At 41.4% G+C, this 8029-nt stretch overlaps 1 pseudogene; it reads right to left on the bottom strand.

Moving 5' to 3' along the window:
* Nucleotides 1-2611: 2611 nt before the first annotated feature.
* Nucleotides 2612-4063, bottom strand: LOC101361712 (nuclear speckle splicing regulatory protein 1-like; annotated as a pseudogene).
* Nucleotides 4064-8029: the final 3966 nt, after the last annotated feature.

Here is an 8029-nt window from a genome sequence, read left to right as displayed (position 1 = left end):
AGGTTATATAACAAAGAAAAAAACAAATTTCCACACATTTTATTGACAGAATTCAAAATATAACAAGAATTGAGTACTTCTTTTGTAATACAGGTCTACTTACAAAAAACATAATGTTTTTTGGAGGGATAACATTTTGCTTAATTTGGGTTCAAAGTTAGTATTCCGATCATCAAAATTGACCACAAATGTTCATCTGTTAATGCTGATCTGTAATGAGACTTTATGTCTTTCATCTTTGAAAAGGGTTGTTTTCAAAAATTGTTGAAAAAACTGTATTTTTTAAAACTTTTTTAAACTATTTAAAAATGTAAAAAATATTCTTAGCTCGTGGGCTATACAAACACAGACAGCAGACCATAGTTTGCCGACCCTGGCAGTATAGCTATGAGACCTCTCTCGTCTCAGCCTAAACTAGATGGTTATTTCCAAGGTAGAATGTGGTCGTTGCCACCATCAGTTATAGCTCGGACACTAGCCGCTATTCATTTGCAAGGGTAGGAGGAAGAGATGGAGGGAAGGAGGGAGGGAAGGAAGAAAAGGAAAGGAGTGCGGTAGAAAAAAGAAGGGAAGGAGAGAGGGAGAAAAGGGAAGGGAGACAGGGAAAGAGGGTGGAAGAAAGGGGCTAAATGTTTTATACACATTCTCTCATTTAATTCTAACAATGCTATAACATGTATTATCATCACATTGTATAGATGGGGAAACTAAAGCTTAGACAGGTTAAGTTGTTGGCCCCAAGTCACAGAGACCAGCTTCCCACTCAGGCAAATCTAACCCCAAGTCCTGTGCTTACTTCCTCGAATAACCTGTCAAATCGACAGCCCCCAAAGCCAGTCCTCATCACCTCCCCATTGTATTTTTTGTTTGTTTGTGTGGGAGATTTTCATAGATAAGCCCATATTGGGATCCTCCAATATTTTTTGGGAAACCAGGAGAAAAGAACAATTTCAAGTTCAAGCAGCATCCTGGAACCAGAAAGTGTTGGAAAAAAAAGGGTTCTTTGTTGCTTCTGTTGCACCATGGACATAATCTTATTTTTAGCTAATTGATTTATATACAGTAAAAAGCCTAATGTGATTTCTCATTAATCAGTTTCTATAAAGAAACTGATTCCAAGAGGGCCCTAAATCCCAAAGTGACTGGCACCTCCAGCTCAGCGATTATCAAATTGGTTGGCATTAATCCTTTCTTTTTCTATTTTTGTTCAAATGCACCAATTTTAATTTGAAATTCAATATTTATAAAACAAAACATCTCCTGAAACAAAACCAATATTATTCATGCTGGCAGCAGGGCCTATTTTCTTCATTAAGTGAAGATTTAATGAAGGGACTTAGCGCACTATTACGGTTGCTTGGATACAACCAAGAATGTGGTGCATTGGTAAGTAAATATTACATAAATTCAGTCAAATATTCAAATTAAAAGGACTGACTTTTGATTTAAACCTAAACCAAAAGTGAATTTTGACAATGTATTTAAAAATACCTTCCCAAACCACTGTTAACACACCCCTTTTTGCTTTCACGCAGCAAGTTCCAGGAGTAATAAATTTTCTGTGCTTCCACAGATGTTTCCATTGGAGCAGCTATGAATCATGTTCTTTCTCAATGCTGTTGTTGTAGGTGCCGTTGAGTCAGTTCCGACTCATAGCGACCCAATGTACAACAGAACGGAACACTGCCTGGTCCTGCACCATCCTCACAACACTTGTTATGCTTGAGCCCATTGTTGCACCCACTGTGTCAAACCATCTCGTTGAGGGTTGTCTTAGGCTGGGTTCTCTAGAGAAGCAAAACCAGTAAAGTGTGTAAATATAGAGATAGATTATATGAAGGAAACAGCTTATGCAGTTGTAGAGGCTAGAACATCCCAAGTCCGTGGATCAGGGTAGAGGCCTCTCCCAAGTCACACAGCCGCAGAAGCTGGCAAGCCCAAGATAGGCAGGTCGGAGAGCAGGGCTCCCGCTCACAGGCTGTGTAGATCGACAAATCCCAGGTTCGGCAGATAAGCTGACAGCTCAAGTCCCAAGAACAGGAGATGAGACGACAGGAAGCAGCTGCACGATCCAGAGAGAGCAAAAAGCCAGAACATCTGCTTATATTCAGATGTGGGCCACACCCCCAAGGAGACTCCTTTCATCTGATTGGCTACTCACAGTATATTCAATCATGGGAATGATTACATTAAAACACTGAGAATCATGGCGCAGCCATGTTGACACACAATCTTAACCACCACAAGGGTCTTCCTGTTTTTCACTGACCCTCTACGTTACCAAGCATGAAGTCCTTCTCCAGGGACTGGTCCCTCCTAATAATGTGTTCAAAGGTTGTGAGATGAAGTCTTACCATCCTTGCTTCTAAGAAGCATTCTGGCTATACTTCTTCCAAGACAGATTTGTTCCTTCTTTTGACAGTCCATGGTATATTTCTCAATAAAGATCTTTGCATTAACCCATGCCATTAGCCTGGCTGGGTACTTGTCTCTAGCTGACGTTGGAATGTCTTCATTGTTCCACTTTGCAAACTTGCTCACAGCCTCCAGTGCCCTCTCTTGCTCCTTGCACTTCTCTTACACTTCCTCTGTGATTCTGGGTTTTGATGTTTCAGAACTAGAGGGTTTCTCTTGGTTCCTTCTTTGTCCTTTTCCATTTTGTCAGATTTTTAATGATCAAGCAACCTGTCCTTCACTCTATCCTTTCTGTCTCGATTTCTTTCTGAAGATTGAACCCTTCCTTCTTGTTTTCCCCTACCTCTGTATTTATCATTGTTTTCCCCTACCTCTGTATTTATCATTGTTTTCATATCTTTTCTTTCTCCCTTTCATATGCTTTTTCTTTGCTTTGCTTTTCCCTTCCTTCTCTCCTCCTTTCTGTGCCAGTCATGATCATTTAGTTGTCTCTTTCTTATTCTCCTGGGATATATTTATCCCGATCTTTCTCCCTTTTCCAGTCTCTGTCATTTCTTTCTCTTTCTCTATGGTCTCTTCCTCTTTGTTTATCTCCCTGTTCATGCCTCTTCCAGTGGGAATCTCTATGACTAGCCTCTCTGTGCCTATGTGAATCCTTCTCTTCTTCTCGATAATCACAGTGTAATAGTTCTTCTGGTCCCTGGATCATCTTCCTTGTTGAGAATCTTCCCTTTTCTCATGTCCTCTTAACTTGGAACTTTTTGTGTGACATTTGGCACTGTGTCCTCTTTCTTCATTAGATGACTGTGAGTGGGTTTGATTCCTGTGATGCTTGTGGTCATTCTCAGAGGATTCTGTGCCTTTTTCCCTTCTGAAGTTCACTTTATTATTTTCTTCAATTCATCATCCTTGCTGCTCTTAGCATCAAAGTCACTTCATCTGGGCTTTCCTCTGCCTTCATACCAGTTTGGAAAATGCATTTCTCATGTGGTATTCTGTTCTCTAAACTTATTTCATTGGAGTAACCTCTTGATTTGTCTTGCTTTATCCCAGACCTGGCTTCATGAAGCTGCATTTAGGTACTTCCTCTTCACCAGCTGCTTAATTTAATAACCCCGTTGCTGTGGAATCAATTCCGACTCATAGCTATGCTATAAGGACAGAGTAGAACTGCCCCATAAGGTTTCCAAGGAGTGGCTGGTGGATTCCAACTGCCAACCTTAACCACTGCACCACCAGGGCCCCGTGTTTGATTTAATAGGTGTCTATAAAATCCACTAAGATCTTTCTGCTTGGTGACATCCAAACGCGCTTCGAGTACAGCAGCCCTTTTTTCTCTTCCTTCCTCTTCAGCTCTCTCTTTCAGTTTTTTCTTATAAGCAGATCTCACAAATGCCTTTATCATCAATTTTCATTTCTCATTCTCTCTGAATTTTCTTTTACATTCTTTTTTCCTGCTCCTTTTTCCTGATCTCAACTGCTTTTAACAAATTGTGAATAGATTTGGGCTTTCGTTCTTCTCCCAAAAGCAATTTGGGATTACTTTCTTCCTTTTTTTTCCCTGCATTTCATCATAAATACTGTCATATTCATATATGGCAGCATCTTCTGCAAGGATCTTTTGGGTTTCCAGTTTGGTCTGTTTCATCGCTTGCTTCTCAGCAGCTCCCTCTGAAGGGTTTCACTCACAGAAGTCTCATCATCATCATCAGAATCATTCCCAAACACTGATGGTTTTTGCAAAACAAGGTGCAACTGCTGTGTTTTCTTTGGCAAAATAAGCCCATACTGCCTGACCAGAATCACCTTCTTGGTCCCGTCTCTGCTGCACACTGCTGATGAAAACGTAATGCTGACACAGACACTGACGTCATGTAAACTCTCGTGTGACTTTGGGCAGCCTGGAACCAGGTCTGCATTTGGGTCCTTTATTTGAGTCACTGTCTTAGGCTGGGTTCTCTAGTGGAACAAAACTAGTGAAATATATATATATATATATATATATATATATATATATATAAAGAGATTTAATTCAAGGAAATGGCCCAGCGCAGTGGTTAAGAACTCAGCCGCTAACCAAAAGGTTGGCAGTTCAAATCCACCAGCTGTTCCTTGGAAACCCTATGGGGCAGTTCTGTTCTGTCCTCTAGGATCACTATAAGTCAGAATCACCTTGATACAACGGGTTTGGTTTGATTTGGTTGTGGGGGGCTGACAAGTCTCAATTCTGTGCATCAGACATCAGGCTGGAGGTTTCTCTTGATTCACGTGGTTGCAGGGGTTGAAGAACCCAAAATTGGCAGGTCAGATGGCAGGCTGCTGGCTCACAGGGCTGCAGGAGCGCTGATGAATCCCAAAATCTGCAGGTCAGACAGCAGGCTGCTGGCTCACATCCCAAGAACTGGAAGTCATATGATGACAAGACAGATGCAGGATTCAAAGCAAATGAGAGTCTTGCTAGAACATCCATTTATATACTGGAGGCAGGCTATACCTCCAAAGAAATTCCGCTTTCAACCGATTGGCTGTTGTCTTAGGCTGGGTTCTATAGAGAAGCAAAACCAGTAAAGTGTATAAGTATATATATATATATATAGATTTATATCAAGGAAACAGCTCTTGCGATTGTAAAGGCTAAAATGTCCCAAGTCCATGGATGAGGGTAGAGGCCTATCCCAATTCACACAGCTGCAGAAGCTGGCAAACCCAAGGTTGGCGGGTTGGAGAGCAGGGCTCCTACTCACAGGCTGTGAAGTTCAACGAATTCCAAAATCAGCAGACAAGACCACAAGGTTTCTCCTGATTCACATAGCTGCATGGGCTGGTGAACCCAGGATCAGCAGGTCAAGGAACAGGATTCTTGCTCACAGGCTGTGAAGATCGACAAATTCCAAGACTGACAGGTAAGCCACTAGCTCAAGTCCCAAGAACCGGAGGTGAGACAACAAGAGGCAGCTGCTGAGTCTGGCACAAGCCAAAAACTTTGGCAAGGCGAGCAGGCAGAAAGTAACCAGAGAAGGCAGAGAGATGAAGCTGAGGGGGCGGGGAGCTGCTACAGAGCCCACCCCACCAGTCCCACTCAGCAGATTCCATCATGGGGGTGATCACATATCAAATTTCAACAGGTAAGTGATCTCAACATTATACAACTGCTAAAACACTGAGAATCATGGCTTAGCCAAGATGACATACAATCTTAACCATCACAGCTATCACAGTAGATCTCATCATGGAGGTGATTATATTATATCAGAGCTCATCATGGAGGTGATTACATTATATTACACTGTGGAAGAGCAATCACTCCAATGTCTGCCAAACCACTGAGAATCCTAGCCTAGCCAAATTGACACATAATATTAACCATCACAGTCACATCCATACTTCTGGGAGCTGAATCCTGTGACCTTCAGTTTTGGTTTTAAGCTGTCTCGAAATCAAGGGAAAGAAAGGAATTATAAAATGACATAATTTTAGGCCAGTAGTTTACAAAGAGTAGTCCAGGACCAGTAGCATCACTATCACCTGGGAATTAGTAAGAAATGCAAAGTCTGGCTTTAATCATTTTTAATGACTGTCATGGATTGAATTATGTCCCCCCCAAAAAATGTGTGTATCAGTTTGGCTGGGCCATGATTCCCAGTATTGTGTAGTTGTCCTCCATTTTGTTATTGTAATTTTATGTTAAAGAGGATTAGGATGGGATTGTAACACCCTTACCCCCATCACATCCCTGATCCTATGTAAAAGGAGTTTCCCCAGGGTGTGGCCTGCACCATCTTTTATCTCTCAAGAGATAAGAAAGAAAGGGAAGCAAGCAGAGAGTTGGGGACCTCATACTAGCAAGAAAGCAGTGCTGGGAGCACAGCGTGTCCTTTGGACTCAAGGTCCCTATGCGGAGAAGCTCCTAGTCTGCGAGAATATTGATAAGAAGGCCAACAGAGAAAGAAATGCTTCCCCTGGAGCTGATGCCCTGAATTTGGACTTTTAGCCTACTTTACTGTGAGGAAATAAACTTCTCTTTGTTAAAGCCACACACTTGTGGTATTTCGGTTGTAGCAGCACTAGATGACTAAGACAATGGCCAATCTGTGTTTTTTATTTTATAAAGAAAAAGAAATGGGATGGGGGCTCGGTTGATAAGCAGTAAAAGAAAATAAGTAATTTTAGTAAAATCTCATTTAAAAAGAGAAAGAGACACCTAAGAGAGAGGAAAAAGTAAAAAAAAAAATTAAATAAGAAAGAAAAACCTGAATTACTTTTTGTAGTAGAGCTCAGAATCACAACTTCTGACACAAAATATGTTGAAGGGCTAAAAATCACTAAGTCTGTTTAAAATTAAAAGTTAAGAGTTTTATTGAGGATCAACAGCAGCCATGGCCATAGAGCAGCCATAGCTGGGGAAACACCAAGCAAGGTGCTAAATGCTCCCAGCTAAGTGCCTCCAAGGGATAGGATTTTCACAGTGCCTTTACAGATTGGTTGACATTTAAAAAAAAACAATTACAGGATATGATTAATGTAATGACGGCGATTCCTGGTCATATATGTGATTACTCACAGACACACATTCCATAGGAACATGTCTTCCTGGGGGTGGTTTTAGCACAAATAATCTTAAGCAAAACATGGTCTTACATATGTACTTTCTGAGAACAAAACAATTCTAATAGAAATATGGCTTTATCATGTACTTTCTGAGAACAAAAAAAATCTTAAGCAAAGCATATTTTATCATATATTTTCTCGAACATTTTCTCCTTACTTAAGCATAATCTTATTCTTACTACTCCTCTTTCTGTTAATTGTGAAGCTGGTACAGAGGCTAATTTTAAACAAAGAGTAAAAAGAGGAAAGAAATAAAATGGCATTTTGGCCTACTCCTTTGTCAGCCCCTTGAGTAATGCCAAGCACCTTAAAATTTTGAGCACTCTTTGTCACTTTTGTCAGGTATTTAGCTCTGACCAGCAAAACAGACCATAAAGAGGGGGCCTTTCAGCCGAGGCCTGCAGTAGGGTGGGTTGGAGAGGCATCAATGGCCCCTTTATTTGTGAAAGACGGACTATTTTAAATAAACTATGGAGCACTTGCACTGAATAAACAGTGCCTGCATGGCTGTGGCATGCTGCACGTGCTTAATTGTGTCACAGAAAATGCTAAGTGACTCTGGGGCTTGGGCTGGCCTTTGATTTTGCTGATAGGACCAGAGTCTCCAGGCCCAGCCAGATAAATTCAGGCTTCAAGGCCACCCAGGGAGACGAAAACAGGGTGCTTAATTGGGAATATATACTTAAACTATTTCGGAAAACCACAGGGATGGAGGATTCCCAAATCTGCACAAGGCTGCCTTAGAAGTGAGCCCTGTGCGTGTCATTTCTATTTGCATTTGATATGTTAAATGTCCCAAATGTTTACACACAGAAGCTCACCCAAACATTGCAAAGATTCCTTGGCCCAAGCAAGGGGACTTTCTCCCTCCTTCCTCCCCTTCCTCTCTCTGCTGGCTCACCCCTCCCCCAACACTGCCCTCCATACACCCTTACTGTCCTTTCTTTGGCCGTAAGATCTACTGTGAGAAGGACACTGAAATAGAGACTGTTAAATCCTTTTTTTA

The sequence above is a fragment of the Trichechus manatus genome, unplaced genomic scaffold (assembly GCF_000243295.1).
Source record: "Trichechus manatus latirostris isolate Lorelei unplaced genomic scaffold, TriManLat1.0 scaffold00150, whole genome shotgun sequence".
Taxonomy (NCBI): Eukaryota; Metazoa; Chordata; class Mammalia; order Sirenia; family Trichechidae; genus Trichechus; species Trichechus manatus.
This window is presented reverse-complemented; position numbering and strand designations above follow the sequence as displayed.